General features: G+C 53.0%; 1 protein-coding gene across 2 annotated transcripts in view; it reads right to left on the minus strand.

Moving 5' to 3' along the window:
- Window positions 1-23,192, minus strand: part of HTT (huntingtin) — a 2,065,683-nt gene that overhangs the window by 497,144 nt on the left and 1,545,347 nt on the right. The window lies entirely within an intron of this gene.

Below are 23,192 nucleotides of genomic sequence, written 5' to 3' on the forward strand. Positions count from 1 at the left end.
CAAATGCCATTAGAGTGTAAAGTTCATCCACAAATGTGCATTAGCACAACTGAGTAAGGCATGATATATTGACTTATATGCAGACAACCTCCTGGGTACTTCAAAATCAAGATCAGGGTTTCTCCTTTGCTTTACATTAAACAGAGTCCTGCTGAGATGTTAATGGTGTAGCCTCCTAAGGCTGTTGCCTTGTCTGGCAGGTAGTGATTGCATGCAAGAAAGTGGAGGTGGCTGTAAAATCTAGATTTAGGCGTAATGTGTAAGGATAATCGAAGAGCGCCAATGGTGGTGCAGTGAATAAAGTCAGAAGAGGCATACGCTGTGCCATGATATGTAAGAGGTCCACTCAGTCGGTGCCATGTTGAAGCATGATAATAGAGATCATTTGTAAATGTTTGAAGTACAAGTTACTTACCCTCGGTAACGATGTATCTGGTAGAGAGGATTCTAGCTGCAGATTCCTGAACGTAGAATTATCCCCAGGCGTGAGACTGGACCCGGAAAATTTTCTTTGCTCCAGCATCTCAGCCTGCCGGGGGGCGGTACCACGTGACTCCGCCCTGACATCATCCGCGGGCGTGACGTCAGCGAGGTCACATTAGCCCCACCCCGGCGCGCTGACATCAGTTTTCTTCGGAGAACTTTTCCGCGCCACAACGCGGAGCCTTCACAAACAAAACCGTGGAGAGTACGGGAACAGTGTCCGAAAAATTAGTGAAATAGAAAAGAGAAACGAAAGGTGAGAAACAACACCAGTTGGAAAAGTGCCAAGCACTAAGGTACAAAAAGCCATAGCGGTGAAAGCCATAGCAGCGAAAGAGCAGAGCACCGCTCTGAGGAACACCCTCGTCAGCCAAGAAAACATCCTCCCAGGAGGCAGAAAGCATGTGAAATTAAACGCCATAGCAGAAGAGAGAGAGAGAGAGAGTGCAAGCACAATCCACAACAGTGAAGGGCAACAAGCCCGTAAAAGAAGAATACCAGCAATCCACCCCTTGACGACACCATCAAGGAGGGCCGTACCCCTGAAAGGAGCGGAAAGGGCGAGGTACAGGCAAAGCAACCCTCAGCGTAGAGGACTGCAAGGGAATCAGAAACCCTACGAAGCAAAAAGGGAGAAGAGTATAAGGAGGCCCATACACCGGAAAAAACCCAGATTGGAGGGATGCAGAAGCACATATGAACCAACCGACCATGTATCATAAAGGAAGGGGTGGAACAATCAAGCAGAACGAAGCATCCTGCCCGGGAGGAAGCGAAGTCCACAGAAGACAAGCCACCCGGAGGGAGACGAGTGTAGAAAACCAACTGAAGGTCCTCGCAGAACGGGGAGGAAGGGCGGTCCGTGAAGGAATCTGCGGCTAGAATCGGCTCTACCAGATACATCGTTACCGAAGGTAAGTAACTTGTACATTTGATAGAGACTACTAGCTGCAGATTCCTTAACGAAGAATAGATACCCTAGTCATACTTAGAGGGGAGGAGGGCCTGCGAGAGAACCTCCCCAGTAGGAGGAAACACTGGGCCCCAGCAGGGGACGTGTCACGGGGACAAGAAGGGTGGCCCAGCCCCTACCAAGCAGAAGTAAGCAAGAACAAGGTGAAGGGAAGACTAGGAGACCCCAAGCCCATTCAAGATACAACGGCCACAAACCCTTGTAGGGACAGACAGCCGCAGAGGAGCACCCAGGAGGAAACAACGACCCCAACTCCCGGGAGAAGAGGCAGAACCGGAAGCATAGCCTGCCGCAGGAAAACACACACAGTGACAGAGGACAGTGGAACAGGCATCAGCCGCAAGGAAGCAGGCAATGCAGGAACGGCTCTGCAGCCAAGAAACGCAGGCATAGGAAGAAAAGCGCAGGTGCGCAAAACCCCAGCAGAACATGAGGCAAGGGCACAAGGTAGCACAACAAGGGCCACAGCAGTGGGCCAGCACAAGCAGGCGTGCACAGCCGGCAGTGGACAGCACCATGGAGCAGTGCACCCAGAACAAGCCAGGCGCAGGCCGAGGGCAGAGGCCAGGAGAATGCAGAACAAGCCCCAAAGGAGGATCGTGCAATAGACACACACCGACCCACGAAGAGAAATGGAAGTAGCCATTAGAGAAAAAGGGGAAGACACGGAGGACGGACCAAGCCGCCAACCAGAACACAGGAAAGCCAGGAGAGACCCAGCCCCCCTGGAACACCAGACAGAGGACCAGGCCGAAACGCAGGACAGGAAGGCGGAAACGCCACAACACGACACCATAGACAGCATGGCAAACTGTCAAGCGATGTGGTGAAAACCGAAGATGACGGAACCAGCACCAGCGGAATACAGTGAAGCCAAGAAAGGTAGGGAACGCGAAAAAGGGGCAACCATACCTCCCTAGCGCAGGACTGAGCTATGCAATAGCTACAAGTACCCCACATAGGATATGATACATCCCACTAAAACACCTCTTAGGGAAAAACCCGCAGCAGAGGACCAGAACATAAGGTTAGGGTATGATACGTCCCAAGAAAACATGGGAACACCTCTTAGGGAAAAATCCCGCAGCAGAGGACAGAACATAAAGGACCTGCAGATAGAACCACAGACGGCTTGTCAATCAGCCAATAAAAAAACATACAGCAGGCCCAACCTGACGACACATATGGGTGGACCACTACCGAAAGAACCAGAAAATCCAAAGGGGCTTTACCAGCAGTCAACAGCACATAAGGGGTCAACCTAAGGGCCCGAAGGCACGCCAACCCACCAGAACAGACAGACGGTCCACCCAAGCAACGCCACCCATAAAGCAGCAGAGGACCAACAAGCCAAGGTTAGGGAGGGGGAGGATGGACGGTGTTAAACAAAAGCACCCCATCAAAGGGCAGGTCAACGAGATGCTCCCTCACATTCTCAGGAAAAACGCTATCCCTCAGCCAAGCATGGCGACGGAGAGCCACCGAACTTGCCATTGTGCAGACAAGAGCATCAGAAACATCCAGGGCCGAACGAAGAATGAACGAGGCCAGCTCCCAGCCATCCAGCAGGTCGGCGGAGACATCGTCCGGAGAGGCAGAAGACAGAAGGGACTCCATGGAATCCCACAAGCTGGAAGTAGCCAAAGTGTGTTGAGCACTCGCAAAGCAGCACTAGAGGAAACGAAGAGGTTCCGCCCCCATGAATCTAACCACCAGGCCTCCCGTGACAGGGGAAACAACACCAAAGGCAGGGAAGAAAAAGCAGTCTGCAGAAGAGGGCCCTGGGTAGAAGGGTGGAAAGAAAGGCAGACTGAGTCGTGCGGAGCAGGACGGTGGCGTTGGAGGAGCGACTGAGGAACCGGATACCCCGTGGTAGGACGCCCGCAAAAGATAATTATGGAGCTAAGCTTCGAAGGGAAGAAGCAGCTCCCGTCCACCAGAGCCCTGATGGAGTACCTCCAGCAAATGGTCTGTAGGGAACGGGGTGGCAGGGTCGCCCATGTGCAAAATGCCAGTGGCCGTGGAAATGGCCCGGGCAAAGACCGCATACGCCTCCGTAGGACGTTGAGGGGGGGAAAGCAATTCCTCCGTGGGCGACTGCTGTAAACTAAGCCTGCCATCCCCGAATCCAGCTGGAGAAAGAAATGGCCAGCCCTGGAACGGTGGAAGATTGACAGACGAGTGGGGGACCTGAGGCGCCTCTGGGGAAGGCTGTGGCCGCGGGGACGGCGAAGAGCCCTCCCTGGAAGACACCAGGGAAAAAGCCACGACACGGCAGACAGTCTCCGGGGAAGAAGAGACAAAAAGTTGACGAACCTCCGGGGAGGAGCGGCCTCTGGAGACGAGTCGACGACCCATCGCCGGCCCGGCGCCGTGGAGTCCGCCATAGGAGCCGGCGAGAGGTCGACCGGCACTGGACGGGACGCAGAGACTACCTCTTCCACTACTTTCAATCTAGGAGAATGGGGCTGGGTCGGCGAAAGAACGTGCTGAAAAGGCGCCGACTCGACCTCCGACGAAGCAGCCGCCTGCATGGAGAGATAAGAGGGACCCGGGGACAAGACCTGGCCCCTAGCCAGCACCCGCGGCGCCGTCAGGGTCGACAGCCGTCGGTGCCTGAGCGGTGTCAGCTCAGCTTCTGGCAAGGCCGCCGCCTGCCCAGAAGACCGAGGAGGACTCGGGGCGAGCCGCGAGTCCCGGCGACCTCCCGCGACACCACAGAGACCCCCTCGGGGTTTGCAGCGAGACAGTGGCGCCATAGACCGGAGAGCCGCACCCCGATGACACCACACCTCCAGAACCTGAAGCCGGGGCCAGAGCCGCCAGCGACGCAGCGGAAGGCCCCGCACGTGGAAAGGGATCCGCGGACGTCCCAGGAAGAGAAGGAGGAGGAGGAGGGGCCAAGGAAGCCTGCAGAGCCGCAGCATAGGCCTCTATTTGGGCCCTAGTCGCCCCGGCGCCGGGAAACGGCGGTTAGGGTGGCGACGAACGAGGCCGCATGTCCCGCGGAGAACCCGCGCCCTCCGCAGAGCAGGGACCAACCCTTTGAGACAAGCTATAAGACTTACCAATGGGCGAGCGACGCCCTAGGGGCCTCGGTGACGGGCGATGCCGGAAGCGGCGATTCTGGGACCCTTCCGCGGGGACGACACAGATCTGGACAACCGGGCCAACGCTCCCACTGGGACTTAGGCTTCAAATGCGGGCAAGCATCGTAGTCCGTGGAATCATGGTGCTCACCCAAACACCACATGCAAATAGGATGAGGGTCCGTCACCGACATGTGACGCGCGCAAGACGAGCACGCCTTAAAGCCCGAAGGCATTCGCACACTGTCCAACCACGCAAAAGCGTGAAAAGAAGGCCTGAAAACAGGACAGTGACACGATCAGGGTCCGTGTAGCAGGCGGAAAAGAAGGAAACTGATGGCAGTGCGCCGGGGTGTGGCTTATGTGACCTCGCTGACGTCACACCCGCGGACGATGTCAGGGCGGAGTCGCGTGGTACCGCCCCCCGGAACGCAGGGATGCTGGGGCAAAGAAAGTTTTCCGGGTCCAGACTCACACCTCGGGATAATTCTACGTTAAGGAATCTGCGGCTAGTAGTCTCTATCAGATGAGAGCTGCAGAGATTAGGCAGCTGAACGCTCCAATCTCAGCTAGCAATATGATGCAGTTAGCATGTGCGGTGGGAAGGGTAGTGCATGACAAATACCAGAATCAGAGCATCTTCTCGGCAGGAAAGCACTTTCTCAACATGGTGACAAAGTAAATTAGCGATGCCTGTACGAGGATTTGGCAGTTTGAATTAAGAACGCAATTCAAACATGTAGTATCCAATAGTGTAGGATCTCAGGAGTGTTCTTGAAGTGATGAATTATATCCTGCCTGATAAGTCCCAGCACCAAGGTCAATCTGGACCTGAAACTTCAAATTAGTTTAGTTTGTATCACTACTTTAAGTACTACAAAATGCAGTTTGTGAATTGGACCCAGTGTGTCATGCAGTTCTGTTCTAGAGCTCAAAAGATGCGTCAAATCAGCTTTTGATCCAATAGAGCTAAAAGTACACAGTGCACTTTATGTCCAAATTACAGAGACCCAATTCAACCGTGGAGGAACGGAGACAATGAAGGAAGGTCATGAGAATAATTTTTCTATTCAGGTACAGTATCAAACGTGTTCGGAACGCAAGAGAAGTGACTTCTGAGAACCAACCAGTCCTTAGGAAATGTTATATCAATCAATCAAACAACATTTGTAGAGCGCACTACATACCCGTGAGGGTCTCAAGACGCTGCGGGGGCGCTACTCATTGAACGGCCAGGTCTTGAGTAGCCTCCTGAAGGTCAGCAGGTCTTGGGTCTGTCGTAGGTTAAGTGGGAGGGTGTTCCAGGTCTTGGCGGTGAGGTGGGAGAAGGATCTCCCGCTGGTGGTTGTTCTTCGGATGCGCGAGACGGTGGCGAGTGCGAGGTCGGGGCGGAGCTGGTGGTTGGGGGTGTAGAAGGAAAGTCGTTTGTTGAGGTAGGCTGGGCCGATCTTGTGGAGTGCCTTGTGAGCGTGGGTGAGGAGCTTGAAGGTGGTCCTCTTGTTGACGGGCAGCCAGTGCAGGTTTCTCAAGTGGGGGGTGATGTGGCTGTGGCGAGGTACGTCGAGGATCAGTCGGGCCGAGGCGTTTTGGATGCGTTGTAGTCGTTTGATGAGCTTAGTCGGGGCACCCACGTAGAGGGCGTTTCCGCGTAGAGGGCGTTTCCATAGTCGAGTCTACTGCTGACGAGGGCCTGAGTGACTGTTCTTCTTGTATCTGTCGGGATCCACCTGGAGATCTTGCAGAGCATGCGAAGGGTATTGAAGCAGGAGGAGGAGATGGCGTTGACTTGCTTGGTCATGGAGAGCGTTGAGTCGAGGATGATTCCCAGGTTGCGTGCATGGTCGGTGGGTGTCGGGGCTGTCCCCAGTGCCGTCGGCCACCAGGAGTCGTCCCAGGCTGAAGGGTTGGAACAGAGGATGAGGACCTCCGTTTAGTCAGAGTTCAGCTTCAGTCGGCTGGTCTTCATCCAGTCGGCGACGGCCTTCATTCCTTCGTGGAGGTTGGTTTTGGCGGTGGTGGGGTCCTTGGTGAGGGAGAGAATCAGTTGAGTGTCGTCGGCGTAGGAGATTATGTTGAGGTCGTGATGTCGGGCGACGTGTGCGAGCAGGGCCATGTAAATGTTGAACAGTGTCGGGCTGAGGGAGGACCCTTGAGGTACGCCTCAGATGATTTCGGAGGCTTCAGATCGGAATGGGGGGGAGGCGGACGCTATGGGTTCTGATGGAGGGGAAGGAGGTCGTCCATTCCAGAGCATTGTCTCGGATCCCTACGGTGTGGAAGTGTGCGCGTAGTGTGAGGTGGCAGACGGTGTCAAAGGTGGCGGTGAGGTCCAGGAGGATGAGGTTATAAATGGCTTTCAGGTACAAAAGACTTGAAGAACAAGTTACTTAACTTTGGTAACTGTTTATCTGGTGCATACATTATCTAACTGCAGATTCCTCGCCTTAAAATAGGCCAGGTGCCACACTGGATTGGAAGCTTCAAACAGAAATGTTCCTGGCATCGTGCACCTCTGTGCTGACTCTGTTCTGGTCAGGAAGTGACTAGCAAAGTCACATATAAGAGCAACCTCGGCACACTGATGTCAGTTTCTTTCTTGACTCTGCCTGTGCGTTTGGACGCAGATCCAAAAAATAATCAGAGATACCAGCTTGCAGAGCTCTAGTTTGGGACCTTGTTAGATGGGAATGGAGACTGTTTCACAGAACGGGCAGGTGTGATGGTACTGAAGAATCTGAGGTTACAGAGTATTCGAATTCACACAAGGGGAGCTAAGAGGAGATTTTAGGGACCTGCGTGGGCAAACTCCCCACTCATTCTAATGCCAAACACCGAAAAAACCCACGGGTCCTAGTCGTAAGTCTAAAGGGCGTGTGGATTATGACTACCATGCTTGGGGGGGGCAATACCTTTTAAAGACGGGTCCCCTCACACACCAGAGGTATCATGCTTCATCATAGGGGTGCCTCCTCACGTCAAGAGCCTAGTTGTGACGCGGGCTACAACCCCCTCACTGCGAGGGAGGAGCTCAGGGATTTTTTTGAAAGAGGGTGGTCCTAAAACCCTACGTAAGTGTGGTGTGTAGATGGGGTGCAGTGCTATAGTGGATAGTGGTTTAAAACTGACTACAAGGTTAGCGAAGGCGAACTTTATTCTGCTACCCTGTGGCAGGATTAAAAATGTCCTGTTGATAGCAATTTGTGAGCTTTCCTAACTATCTCTCACCGACTCTTTGCATTTACAACCTCACAGTATGGCAGATCGCACAGGGCTGTCTTTTGATGATGCTATGGTGTTAGACATTCTGACCACACAAAGTATATTAGATACACCTCTGACCCAAACGATCACGAACTCTCATGATTGAAGCAAACTGCTAAATCTCAAACGTCTCTACATTAGAACCACTACACATGGGTCTATTATGACAGAATATCTTAGAGGTAACTGTAGCCCCACAGGCCTTATTGTATCCAATGCTCCTAGACTTTTCCTGGACAACAAGACCTTTCTCATTGATTGAAATCCAAACTCTGGAATCTCAAATTAAAACCATTGTGTCACCCTTTTCAAGAAGAATCTTGATGAAACTAACAAGACAAATAAGGACTACAAGGAATCTTTACTGACCATTAAAATAAACATATTTAAGAATGATCTGGCTAAATTTGAAATAGAAAGTATATCCAAGCATAGAAACCACCTGAATTCTACAGAGGAGGCAGACAGTATGGCTCCAACTATTCCTCCTCGGACAGAGAAGAGTGGTCTAGTCATTCCGACACTAACTTGGACACATCGCGTCAGGGCACACAGAGACGTGGAACAAAAAAATGGCGCGTAGTTTGAGGCGGACCCCAACCCAATCATTGGTGGACACCTACACCATGGGGCTATCTCACCTTCCCAACATCAGGACCCTAAGGGCCCATGATGGGCTTTCAACCACCGCCGCCACAAGGTTATAAACAGCCTTTTTTTGGGCAGGGCCACGGCACGTCGAGGGGAAGAAGACGATCACAGCAACAAGTACATTGGAGCCGCCCAACCTCTCCACGGAACACCAGGAGTATGACGAAAATAGGACAACAACCAGGACCGAGCAGGTATCCAGCCTCGTTGTCAATTTGAGCCAACTCCCACTGACTATTGATGAGACTCTTGTACTTAACCACGGTTTAGGCTTCATACCCACCAACAGTGGGGACCGTTTCGAACTTCAACAGGAGGTCCATCAATTTTTTCGGAAGGTTAGATTGCATTTCTTCTTCTCAGACAAGACCTCTGCGGACAATGACACAGGCATCATGAATACCAACATACGACCGAAATCTACATTCACACCCCCCCCCCCCCCCAGGCTTAGTACCGGTGGAAGTTGCCACTTTTGAAAGGGAGGTCCTCAAAGACTTGGACCCTCAACTGTCATCACCACCTAAGACTTACAATAATATCTACAAACGCGAACATCAAGACCTGCGCAGCCGCAGCATGGATAAAACAATTACAATTAAGGCAGCTGATAAGGGTGGTGCGACTGTTCTCATGGACACCAACACTTACAGATCTTGAATGCCTACGCCAGCTGAGCATCATTAAATCCTACCTTCCACTAAAAAAGGATCCCACGGAAAGGATCAGCAATACCATTGCTGCCATGACAACTGAAGCCAAAGATAATAGATGGATTACACCTAAGGAAGCCGAGTTCCTCTACACCAAGGACCCAGTAACCCCCTACTTTTACATCTTACCAAAGATTCACAAGCCTCAGAGACCACCATCAGGAAGACCTATCATTTCCAGCATAGGCTCCGCTTTGGAACACTTGTCCTAGTTTGTGGATTTCTTCTCACGACCCTTAGTCCAACTCATGCCCACATATCTGCAAGACACCAAAGATGTTTTTCGCCTACTCAGAGGGATGGAATTCAACCCAGACACCGACTATCTGATCTCCTTTGATGTAGAGTCATTGTATACCTGCATCCCCCAAGACCAGACTTTGGCTACTATTGAACATATTCTGAGGCTCCACCCACCAAATACCATCACACCATTACCATTCATCATAAAATGCGCTACCATGGTGATGAAAGAAAACTTTTTTTTGTTTAAGACAAGCTCTATCTACAGGTATCAGGTACTTCCATGGGGAGTACCTTCGCTCCCAGCCTGGCAAACCTTTTCATGCATTTCTTCGAGGAAGAAGAAGTCCTTTCTGACAACAACCCATACCTTGCCCATATCCTCATCTGGAAAAGGTATATTGATGACATTCTGGTGGTCTGGAGAGGCGACAGTATTACCATCGATACCTTCCATGAATGGCTCAACAATCACAATGATCACCTCCAGTTTACAAGCGAGTACAGCAAGAATAAACTTACGTTCCTTGATCTTCAGATCTTTCCATCTGGAAACAGAACTGTACCAAACACCTATGGCCCCGAACGCCTTGCTCCAATACGAGAGTCACCACCCCAGGTCATTACGAGAGAACCTACCTTCCGGCCAATTTCTCAGGCTCAGGGGGAATTGCTCCAGTGTTGACAAAGACAAAGAGCATGCATTGACATCACGAGGTAACCTCCTGGACAGACATTACCTAGCAGCTCTTGTCAGGAAATTGGCGAAACGTGCGCTGAATAACAACAGACACGCCCTCTTGAATCAACTTTCCAACAGACCAGTACAGACAAGACTGGTATGTGTAAACACCTTCAGCTCCCTCTCGAATGAAGTCAAAAAATTGATCATGCGCAACTGGAACATTCTCAATAAGGGACAACTGATTCTACAAAAACCCCTAGTCGCCTTCAAGAGGGGGCCACATTTTAAAGACAGTTTGGTCCATACCAGACGACCACTCCCGGCAACATCACAGAGGCTGAAAACACTATGGCACCTTCCACCCGTACAAGGACACTTCCCCTGTGGGTCATGTGCCACCTGTGCTCAAACAACAGCCACCAAGACTATTGATATAGGCACAGGGAGACCCTGGGAGTTAAGACACCACAAAAACTGCAATAGTAAGAGGGTCAACTATCTCATCACATGCCCATGTTGGCTCAGGTATGTGGGAATGACTACACGCAACGTACGTACATGCATACTGGAACACAAGAGCACGAACAGATGAGCCAAGCAAACAACTGAACTCACTAAACATTTTGTAGAAATGCAGCACCAGGCAGACACACTTACCTGGACTGTGCTTGATAAACCCAACCTCAGTGCCCGGACACCCAACCTCGCAAAGAAACTTCTGCGCATTGAGCAAAGATGGGTGTTCAGATTGAATACATCCAACCTGGGGCTGAACGATGATATTCCATGGCTAGCCCTAACCTGATATCACTGAGAACTCTGGCAGTCTACAGCTTACTCTGCAGCCAGGTTCACATTTACTAGTACTCTCCTGCCCTGTGACATCCCTGCCTCATCCATCCTCTTCCTACCGACATGTACTCATCAACATGCACTCTAGATCGCCATGCTGAGTGGTGCTGTTACCCCATTGTGGAAACTACCACTCTTTCCAGCGCTCATGCTGTCACCTGGGCGCATGCACAATGGGACTACGTTTCCCAGCATCCCCGCGCCTCCACACTGAAAGACGGTTCTCACTTTGCATTGTTTCTATAAAAGCGCACTGACATTCGACCGCCTTCCTCCCTGCCTGAAGGACGTACGCCTAGGAAATCCATGCTCTCCCTAGAGGTAAGCATGTTTTCCAGCCATTACCTCGCATACATGCGCCAAGCGTTTCTCTCCGCTCCCACGAGAGGAGCTTCTACCAACGAGCCTTTACGGCTGGTTTTCTTGACAATAACACTGACTTTTACAAACGTCTAGCAATGCTTTCAGTTCCTGCCACCCTTATTCGAAACCTAACTGGATTAGTAAGGTAGCCCCCACTACGCACCAAGCGGCCTACCATAAACGAGCCTTTACGGCCGACTTTCTGCTTGCAACGCTGACTTGCTTAAGCTTAGGCTATGACTAGCCTCAAACGGGCACAATGGGTTGATCTGCGTTTTAACTGCCAGCCTATTTTTTGCACAACTTCCTGTGAGGGGTATCTTGCACCTTGACACGAGGCTCCTGCCACGTACAGTGCGGATACCGTAAATGAGCCTTCACGGCTGTCATCTGATCGGAGTACCGACCTTTTCAATCTCGTGTTCTGACATGAAATACATGCAACACCTTTTTCCGAGCAATGACTGTTATGCGCACCTACATGGGGTACTGGTAGCTTAACTCTTGCTCATCAATTACACCACTTGTTGCGAGGGCAGTTTTAGTCATCCCCTTTCCTAGGCTAAGTTCACATGACACACGCGCTACTACCAACACTATCATCGCCTGCACCTCTACTGTCCTCCCTTGGACTAAGCCCCACAGGCGCCATTCGTGCCACTTATGCACGCTTATCCTCACCGTGTCTTTACTCCGATATCGACCAGCTTTTGAGGCACACCTTTAGCATAAGCTGGTCCACATTTACACACACATTGCTTACCAAGCTGGTGTTTGTTGTTGGCTTTTGCCTGCTACTAATATATGTTAGGACAGCTCACATTATACTTTGTCTGTTCAAACTCTTTGAGCAAACCCCTTGTTATTTCTAACAATACTCGTACTCATTTCTCCTCCTGACCCGAACACCACCAACTCTATTTATTAGGCTGGTTGGCGTATGCACCTTTGGCTTAAAGCCAAGACAGATGCTGTAAATTTCCTGACTTCTGTAGGTGAGTCCTGCATTTAAAACCACTCATTACTGTTTTAGGGTGGTTTGTTTACGTCATGTGATGTACTGTTTGTCTTTCTGTGCTGTGGTTCTACCATGCGTTATATGTTTATTTTTCACATTGTAAATGGCACGGTACGCTGTCTCTTTGTTTCACGACAGGTTCCACCGTCAAATCTACTGAACAGCAGGACAACTGGTTCAGTATTACACACCGTTGTCTACTGTGATTTCATTCACTATTGTACATATTCACTGTTTGCAGTAGCTGAAATTTGATCCTGATGAAGGCCATAATACTTATATAGGTCTCAAGGCCGAAACATGTTGATCGTTTCCGGATGCAGCTGCCTCTAATGTTGGCAGCTACATTGCAGGCTATCTGTTTTTAATCCTGCCACAGGGTAGCGGAATAAAGTTTGCCTTAGCTAACCTTGTAGTCCGTTTTAAATCACTATCCACTATAGCATTGCACCCCATCTACACACCACACTTATGTAGGGTTTTCGGACCACCCTCTTTCAAAAAAACATCCCTGAGCTCCTCCCTCACAGTGAGGGTGTTGTAGCCCGTGTCACGACTAGGCTTTTGATGCGAGGAGGCACCCCTATGATGATGCATGACACCTCTGGTGTGTGGGGGGAACCATCCTTAAAAGGCATTCCCCCCGAGCATGGTAGTCATAATCCACACACTCTTCAGACTTACGACTAGGACTCGTGGGTTTTTTCTGTGTTTGGCGTTAGAGTACTCACCAGAAAGAGTTACCAAAGGTAGGTAACTTGTTCTTCTGGTAGATAATTTTAGCCTCAGATTTCTCACTTTTAGAATAGATACCAAAGCAGTCTCTCCAAAGGTTGAGGACCTGTGGAATATGCTCAGACAAAGAAGTCCTGCAGGCCTGAACTTGCAAAATGCCTTTTCTGCCAGACCTGGCCATCAATGGCAGTTGTGCTTTGTGAAGGTGTGCACTGATGCCCCCGTTGCAGCCTGTCAGATGTGCAGTACAGAAGTATACGAAAAGTGATGGCCGAATGCTTGAATTTATCTCAGCTACCGGTAAATATTCAGTGCCACATCCCAGTCTATTGTTATTTTGCACACCATGCTACTTCCGTTTGGACCCAGTCACTTGAAACTCAGTCTTGACGATATTCCAATGGAAACAGTTCCACCCAAACTGTCTGACGCATTACCAATTAAAAAGAATAGCCTTTTAGTGACAGAGCCTAATATGAGAGAGGCCCAAAAGATTTAAGAGAAAGAATCATTCTCTATCATCCCGCTAGACCTTTGAGATCTGTGAATCAAATTCCGTTGCAAGTCCCTAGTAGTATATGCCTGGACAGGAAAGCGTTTTTCAACCTCCTTAGCTCTCAAGAGTTAGAACAGACTCCTGTTGGCATGCCGTAACTTCCAGTCTGAAAAGAGTTTTAAATCTTAGTTAAAAACATGGCTTTTCCATTCCAAAGAATTTCCCTGGAATCTCAGTGCTTCTTAGTGCCGGGACGCCCATCTAGAATCCAAGGACTATATCAATGTTTTCATTAATTCATTTAAGAGTAAAAGAGGTTCGTTCGATGCCATACCAGGCTTTAGCACCTCTGTGACAACATTAATTTTAACTCTAAAGGCACATCACGTGCTGAACTGTCACTGACATCGGTTTGTGACAGTCCCTACAAAGCTTAAACCCTGTAGTCTTAGGGTTGACATCCCTTGCACAATGGAAAAGTTTGAGGGGAAAAAAATTGTCTTCACAAGCAAAGGAAAAGGAAGGTACAGAGCTCTGGATCCATGTCGGGAGGCACAGAAAGGAAGTAACGTCAGCTCACAAGTGGCTCCATTCTTTTTTTTTTTTTTTTTTTTGAAAAGTTTTATTGAAATTAGACAAATCAAATAAGACAAAGTTTGCGGCTGTGCGAACAACAGAAAGCAAATAAGTAGCCACATTGTGACACTTCCGGTTCTTAGATAAACAATACCACATCATCAATGCAACCGACAACAAGACCCCATCTACCAATCCATCATCAACATCTGTCTGACCTGAACCAGGGGGATCTCTGACCAGTGATCTGTCTCTAGGGTACCAAAGCCACCCCCCTCCCCTGCTCATATCTCGGTCATGGGAAAACGCCATGTAGCACACAGCACCTGACCCCAGGAGCTAAATATCCCTGCGTCCGCACCCCCACAAGACCACTACATCTGCGTAACATTGGTCTGGTACGACCTACCCCACTCCAGTGGGAGCTATTCCGGGATTCGAGGATGGCGGGGTCGCGCCAGGTAAGCCTGCAATGTATGTTTTATAAGGGCCCCAGATGTCCCTAGGACGCGCTATCGTGGGGAGGAGACTAGAGTAGATCTCGCTATTCGTGCTACAGAAAGCCATGGCCGTAAGCCATGTCCTGGACGTAGGAGCTGTTTTCCTCCCCCAGTGCCTTGCAATCTCCCTCTTGGCTAGCAGAAGCCCCAGAGAGGCCAGTTTACGGACATTCTTAGGGAAATTGACGGTATAACCCAACAATGCGACCTGAGGAGTGGGAACCAGCGTAAGCCCTAGCATCTCTTCTAGGATCTTGTGAACCTGTGTCCAGAACGTCTGCAGTCTCGGACACGTCCAGGACATGTGTGCAAAATCGGCATGTGGTGTAGCGCATTTCCAGCATGTGTGCGGCCGCGCGGGGTCAATGGCATGGAGTCTATCAGGGGTCATATACCAACGGCGCAGGAATTTATAGTGTAGGAGTTTGTGACGACTGTTCAGTGACACCGTGTCGGTGACCTTGCAACATGCCGTCCATTGTTCGTCCGTGATAGGCCTACCCAGGTCCGTTCCCCACTCCTCCCGCGCACGATCGTCCGTACAGGGGACCCGAGCTGCGCACGCCTTGTACAGCTTGGAAACAATATGTGCCCCCGTATCGTTGTCAATCAGGGTGGTGAGGGGTTCCAAGGAAGCCGGCTCGAGGGGAAATCCCTTAATCTCCGCCCGAGCGGCGCAGTATAGCCGGCGAAGAACGAACCGGTCCATGAATGTAGCATCACTGAATCGCGCGTCTTCCGACGCCGAGAAAATGTGCCCACCCGGGTATAAGTCCCCGATTCTGGTGAGGTTAAATTTCGTTAACGTTCGTTGCACCAGTGCTTCATCTGTGCCCGGTAACAGCCCAGGGTTGGGTATCGGGAGGGAAGAGGAATACAGCATAGGATGAGCCAAATAACGCGAGAGCCTGCTCCAAGCCCAGCTGGTGGTAGATACCGTTTGGATGTCCATTGGGTCTCTGGGGACACCTTTGGGCAACACCGCCGACAAGCGACCCGGGAGGACAAAGTCCGCCTCTGGGCGAAGGAATGGGATCCGAGCGTCAGGGTGATACCAGGCATAGGCATGTGCGCACTGAGCGACTAGGTAGTATAAATATAAATCAGGCACTCCAAGGCCTCCTCGATCCTGTGGGAGTGTGAGAGTCGCCCAGCGGATCCGGGGGTGCGTCCCGCCCCAGACCAGTCTAATCAGGAGGGACCGCAGGGTGGAGAAAAAAGCTCAGGTAAGAGGAACCGGAATGTTATTGAAAAGATACAAAAATTTGGGGAGCACTATCATTTTAAGAATGGCTATCCTAGCGGACATAAAGAGCGGGAGCCGCAGCCACCCATCCACCTGAGTCTCCAGTCGCGTAATCGCGCGGCCATAGTTGAGGCGGATGATTTCGTCCGTGCTCAAATGTATTAGTATGCCCAAGTACCGCACCGAGTCCGAGCACCATTCCAGAGGGAACTCACACTGCCATGGGGAGGTGCCACTAGTCAATGGAAAGATGATGGACTTACGCCAGTTTATGCCCAGACCCGAGTGGCTACTGAAACGAAGGATCTCATGTATCAAGGGGGCAAGGTTGGCCTGCGGCTCCCTGACATACAGGATTGTGTCATCGGCATAGACAGAGGCCAGCAATGGGCCCGTCCGAAACTGGAGACCCCTGTGGAGGTGCCGCTCCTGGAAATGCCGAATCAGGGGGTTCATAGCCAAAATGAACAAGAGCGGTGAAAGCGGGCAACCCTGCCGCGTACCGCGCGTGAGCGAGAATGGGCGAGATAGCGTGCCGTTGATACGCAAACGGGCCGTAGGGCGACTATAGAGGAGTCTAACAGTCGCTAGGAAGTTCGCAGGCATGCCCATGCGCTCCATGACGGAAAGAAAGAAAGGCCATTCAAGGGAATCGAATGCTTTTTCGGTGTCTAGGAGGATCGCTGCAGCCGGTGTGGTCGGGTTAATTCTGTGCAGAACCGTGAAGAGCGTACGCAAATTCAGCGACGTCGAGCGGCGGGGGACAAAGCCAGACTGCACGGCCGATATAATGAATTCCATCAGTTGGGAAAGCCTGTTGGCCACTATTTTGGCCAAGATCTTATAGTCAGTGTTTAAGAGGGAGAGGGGCCTGTACGACCCACATAACGTCGGGTCCTTATTCGGTTACGGGAGCAGCACAATGACTGCCTCACCCAGAGTAGACGGGAGGGAGCCACGCTCCAAGGCCTCCGCATACACCTCTATTAGCTTGGGCGCCAGCAGATCAGAAAAGGCCTTGTAAAAGTCAGCGGAGAAGCCATCAAGGCCCGGGGCTGAAGAGCCCCGAAGCACTTTGATCGCCCCCCGCACTTCCGCCACCGTTATAGGTTCCGCCATGAACTCCTGCATGCCCCTATCCAGGAACACAAGAGCGATTTCCGATAGATAGGCCGCACGAGCGGCCGCGGAGTCACCCAACTTGATGGTATATAGATCAGTGTAGTAGGCCAGGAATTCGTCCCGGATCTCAGCGGGCGTTGTGCGGAGCGCACCATCCGTGCCCCGCACCTCGGCGATCAGGGACTTGCTGTATGGTGGTCGCAAGGCCTGCGCTAGCGTGCGCCCTGGCCTGTCCCCCTCTCCGTACCTACGTGCAACCTGGTATTTCCCCAGATAAAGGATCTCCCTGTCCGCGGCCTCCCAGAAGTCGGACAACAGGCGTAAGCGCCTGGTAAATACCTCATCAGAGGGTGCCTGCTGTGCCTCAGTGTCTAGCGCGTCTAGCTGTGTCTCCAGTTGTGTGATTGTTGCGCGCAATACCTTCAGGACCCCCGCGTGCTTAGCTATGCAAACCCCTCTGATATATGCCTTGAACCCATCCCAGAGTACTGCCCACGAGTCCACCGAGCCATTGTTTATGGTGAAGTAGTCCTCTATCGCCTCGGAAACCTCGTGTACAAAAAGGTCATCCAATAGCGCCCTCCCAGGGAAACGCCACTGCCGCTCAAAACCCTCAGGCCGAGGAACGTCTAAGCCAAGTAGGACCGGGGAATGGTCCGAGTACGTTCTCAGGAACACCCTCAACGCGCGGAACCAAGGGGACAGGCCCGGGGAGAGGAGCCAGTAGTCAAGTCTGGTCCAAGTGTTGTGCTGTCCTGAAAAGTGTGTGTATTCAGTAGTGTTCAGATTTCGCCTGCGCCATATATCCGTCAGCAAGAACCGACGGCAAAGGGCCTGGAACGCGCGCCTAGCCCTAGGCTTAGAATCTGTGGCCCCAGAGGTGCTATCCAGCCCCACCTCCAGCAACATGTTTAGGTCGCCGCCGAGCAGGACGCCAGCCGGTGCTAGGGTTACAAGTTGGGCCGCAAGCGCATGGAAAAAGTCCGGGTAATCAGTGTTGGAAGCATACACACAGACAAGAGTGACCACATGGCCCATCAAAACCCCCTTTACAATACAGTAGCGCCCCTCCCTGTCTCCCAGAAACGTCTGGCACTGAAACGGGACTCTCCTATGGATCAGCACCGCAGTGCCTCTGGCGTAATTACTGTAATTGGCAAAGTATCGGTGAGCGCCCCAGGACGCTGCAAAGCGGGAGGTCATTGGAGCGTGCAGATGAGTCTCTTGAAGAAAAGCAATGTCCACCTGGTGCCGATTTAAGTAGTGCAGTATTTGTTTGCATTTACTCCGGTTGTTTAGGCCCCGGACATTCCAAGTCATTAACGATAGATTGAGAGGAGCTTCATTCAGACCTATATGGGCCATTGATGCCAGTCAGCAGGTGATGGGAGCAACAAAACCGGGATGTCACTGTGTATCAATAAAGTTCGTTCACACATAGCCATATTAGAAGAATCAAAATTGCTTACCCCTACCCCCCTCCCCCCACCCAGCCAAACCACGCAAACGTGAGGCAATCCCAATCCTGAAAATAAAGAACACAGCTCTAGACAGTAATACCAAGTGTAACCAAACAGGAAAAAGCAGAGCATCGTAACCAAAAACGATCCCAACGGTTTCAACCAACGGGGGGTGACAACGATCCGCAATCAACCCAGCGCTGCAGTACAAATATACTCCAAATGTTAATACGTCCCCAAATAGCCAAATTCAAACAGTACAAAGTTAGGTGACGGGCGCCGTCTCAGCCGACACCGGAGGTCGAGAACAGGTCCTGGCTGCCCGCAGACCCACTACCAGGGGGAGACCGTCCACCCTCATCCCCCCCCCGGCGGGCCTCTGCGCGGCTTGTAGTTACGGCAAAAATCCTGCACCGCAGCGGGATTGTCAAATAGCCGAGCTCGGCCATCAACCTCGACCCGAAGCCGGGCCGGGTAGAGCATGCCATATTTGAGGCCCAGGTTCCGGAGCGCCGCCTTCACCCCCGCATACTTACGCCTGGCCTCCTGGACCATGGCAGTGAAGTCTGGGTAGAGGGAGAGTCTTGAGCCCTGCCAGGTAATCTCCCCCTTCTCTCTGGTAAGCCGCAAGGCAGTGTCGCGGTCTCGGAAGTTCATGATGCGGGCAATCAGCGGGCGAGGCGGAAGCCCCGGGTTAGGTCTCGGCCCCAGGGAGCGGTGAGCACGCTCCACCACGAAGCCAGGAGTGAAGGAGTCTCTCCCAAAGATGTCAGCCAACAGTTGTTCCACAAAAACATCAAGCCTGCCCGTGGCCGTGGACTCCGGAACCCCAATAATTCGCACATTGTTGCGCCGACTGCGCGATTCCAAATCTTCGTTTTTGCTGGCCACGTCCTTCAATATGCGCTCCAATCTGTCCACCCTTTTGATCTCCTGCACCGATTTATCCTCCACTGCAGAGATCCGGGCCTCAGCTTCTCCCAAACGCTTGCCGTGGGCCTGGATTTTGGCCCCCATAGTTTCCAGAGTCTTATCTAGGGCGTCAAAGCGACCATCCAGGGCCCTGAAGCCGGCTCGCATCTCCCGTAGCCAGTCCGGGGACGGGGCACGGGCCGTCGAGCCGCCGGTCGCTCCACCAGCCGGGTCCGGCATGTCAGGGCGGGTTTCCGCGGGCTGCTCAGACAGTTTCTCGAACTGCAGCGTTTTCTGTTTGGGGTCTTTGCGACCCATGCCCACAACCGCCAGACGGCCACCAGCCAGTCGTGTGTAGAGCAGGGGAGGCGCCGGTACGATGGAGCGTCAGTCCAACGGCGCAGGCCAACCCCCAGCCAAGCCGTTCTGGACCAAGGGCGTTGTTGTGCCCACCGGGCACCGGACAGATCTCCACCTCACTGTGCAGCAGGCAAGGGCCACAACTCTATGGAGCCAGCAGGGTCCCAATGGAACAGCAAGTGCACCAGCGCGATGTATTCAGCAGCCGCGACTCGACGCCGCCGGAAGGGGCAAGGGAGGATCGCACAAACCGGCCGCAGAGCACATGGCCAACCCAGAGAGGGCCCAAGGATCGAGGCAGAGACAACCCGGGTGCCAGGCCCAGCGCCGAGCCCCAACCCCACCGCTAGCAGGCCGTCACGCCACCCCTCCCAGGCTCCCCGACCGAATCAGCCCGGGGCCCCCGGGAGGAGATAACGAGCGAGGCCGCGCCCGGAGCGCAGGGCATGAGCCGAGCGCCCGGTCGTCCTCCGGTCCGCAACGGCACAGGGAGAGAAGCGGGCCCCCGCCAGACAGCACCACGGTGCTCAATGCCCCCCCCTCTGAGCCCCCTGGGTACCTGTCTCTCGGCCGGCCGCCTTCCACGCACTCGCGTCCCCAATCCCCGGATCAGCCCGCCATCTTAGGCCTCAGGATGGTGTGGTCGTCGCCGGACGCCCCCGTGGCCCGGGAGGTCCGTTCTGCATCCCAGCGCACTCCAGGGCCGTAGTAGGGTCAGCGGCGGTGTCTGGCGTCCCGCGCCCGCATCAGGAGGGCGAGGAAAGCAGGGTTTACGCCGGGTCGATGGCGGAGCTTCAACGCCGTGCGGCCATCTTAGCCCGCGGCTTGGCCACGCCCCCAAGTGGCTCCATTCTTCACTTCAAGAGAGAAATGGAGTTAATGCATAGATGCATGTCACCACTTGGCTGGTGTGCAGGAGCACTGCTTTGAATCTTGCAAATCCAGTCTGGCTCTTTGAGATATTCACAAGGCGAGGAACCGGACGTTAGTAGGATCCATCGGAAGCATATAATCATTAAATCATTAAATAATAACACACACAAGGCGTGGCTACGAGCGGCAAGATGGCGGTCGCACCTTAGGTGTGCTTCGGACTCCTTCGTCATCCGCTCAGCCATCCACTACCATCGGGACCGCTTGTCGCCCTGTGCCTCATACCTTGTAGCACAGAGGTCCCTGGAGCTCCATTCGGGGCGCTGGGAACCGGCTCAGGACCGTGCAAGCTGCTCTGGTCTCCTGAACCTGCCGCTGGGCATGCGTAAAATGGTGGCTGCCGCTGCAGTGATCGCGGACCTGTCGGCCCAGTCCCTCATCGGCACCGCTTTGCTAAGTGAGGGGGCTTTGAACTTGGCTGGCGCCCCCTCTGTTCCGCCCGCTTGACCGATCTCTCCTGAAGGACCTGGCCCCCCGGAGCTCCCGCATGCTGAATTGGGCCGTGAGTGGCAGCGGCGGCACTGGCTGCCGGGTGTGCGGTGGGGATTAGTGACTTGTCAACTTCCCACTGCGGAGTCTATTAGTCGGGACTCTGTGCCCGTGTGTTCTTGCGAATCGCCATGGGCAGAACGGACAGGTCAGCGAAGGCCCCTGCCACTCAGACAAAAATGGACCACTTCACCACCTCGGAGGCGGGGGCAACCGGAAATGCGATTGAACAGGTGGCTCCTCCATCTGCAGATATGGCCACTATCCTCCAGGCTATTCAGGCCTCACAGACCTCGGTGGAGGGCAAGATCACGGAAGTGCGAGTAGACATGACTCTCATTCAACAGGATCTCTGAAACGCCACTGCTCAGATTACAGAGACTGAGACCCGTATCTCCACCATGGAGGATGACGTTAAACAACTTAAGGGACAAATGGCCTGTCTCAAGTCGCACACTCAGGAGTTACACCACCGGGCTGAGGATGCCGAAAACAGATCCTGACGCAACAACCTCCGCCTGGTGGGCTTTCTGGAGGGGGCAGAGCAGGGCCGCGCGGTGGACTTCTTGGAGAGATGGCTGCGGTCGTGGATTCAGGAGGGCTCTCTCTCCGCCTGGTTCGCAATTGAGCGGGCCCACAGGTCTTTGGCCCCCAGGCCGGCACTGGGTGCGCCTCCCCGGCCATTCATATTGCGGGTTCTTAACTTCAAGGATCGCAATGCCATCCTGTCCGAAGCTCATAAACAACAGCGACTACGCTATGAGAATGGTGCAATCATGATCTTCCCGGACTATACCCGCGAGGTCCAGGGCCAGAGCCCGCTCCTTTGGGGAGGTCAAGCAAAAGCTGAGGGCACTCAACATCCTGTACCAGCTCCTCTTCCCGGCCCGCCTGCGAGTGGTGTTCACGAACAAGACACTGTTCTTCGACAACCCGACAGAGGTTTGGACATGGGCAACGGAGGAGCGCCCTCTGCGGGCCCCGGGAGTGGATGAAGTGGAAGGCGGACCTGGCCGCCTTGTTCCCTTCGCTTCTCGGCCTCAGCTTAATCGCTCCCGCAGGCGCCGTGGACAGAGGAGGGCCCGCTCGGATTCCCCGCCGGGCCACTCGCAACAGCCAATATCGCTTTCCAAGGGACACTCAACTGGGAGGCGCTCTGGCTCCTCCGGCCATCTGGATGGTGGTGGTGCTTCGCCCGGGTCCCAGGCGATTGATCTCCCAGAATCAGACCGGTCCCGTAGCCCGTTGATCCTGAAGGGCCCGGCTTGATCTGGTCTCTGCCTGCCGGGCCTGGCTCCGCGGCCGGAGACGGGGCCTTAGCTCCGAACACTTTTTTCCTTCCCGATGGACTCATTAGCATACATCCGGACATGAGGAGGGGTCCTCCACGCTTCACCATTCCCAAGCGATTTAGTTTGGATGTTTGCTCATTGGTTATTGTTAGGGCGACAGATGCTTCCGTTCGAAGTGTAGGGTGGGGGGTGGGAGAGGGGTTGGGGGGGTGGTATCATTGTCCCGTGTTTTGGTTTTATGTTTGGTTGTTTTACTTTTTAGTTTCACTGCCCCAGCTTTCACACAACACCTTGATTCGCACCCCGAGAGACAGGCGGTCCTCCTCTCGGACACCTTGATGGGCCCGCTGATATCTAATTGGGCAACCATGTCCCCCACAGGACTTACATTTCACTATTACACTCACCGTTTTGCCTGGCGCACCCCTGTGTGGCGCTCCTTTGCACTCCACCAACACTCATATCGTGTCCGGACTTGCATCCGGCGGAGTGCACGGAGTTCCCTTGGGACGATACACTGCCCTCACACGCTCCTTTTTGAGGTGGCCCCCCCCTTCCGGGACTCCATTGCCATGTCACTCCATCATTCCATCATGCCTGATATACCCCTATCGACTACCTCTCTAAGCATCTTGTCTTGGAACGTTAATGGCCTTCTGGACAGTTTCAAGCGAATGGCTGTCCTGCGCTACGCGCACCGCCTAGTGGCAGGCATATTATTACTGCAAGAGATGCATCTG

Source organism: Triturus cristatus, chromosome 2_2 (genome assembly GCF_964204655.1).
Source record: "Triturus cristatus chromosome 2_2, aTriCri1.1, whole genome shotgun sequence".
NCBI lineage: Eukaryota > Metazoa > Chordata > Amphibia > Caudata > Salamandridae > Triturus > Triturus cristatus.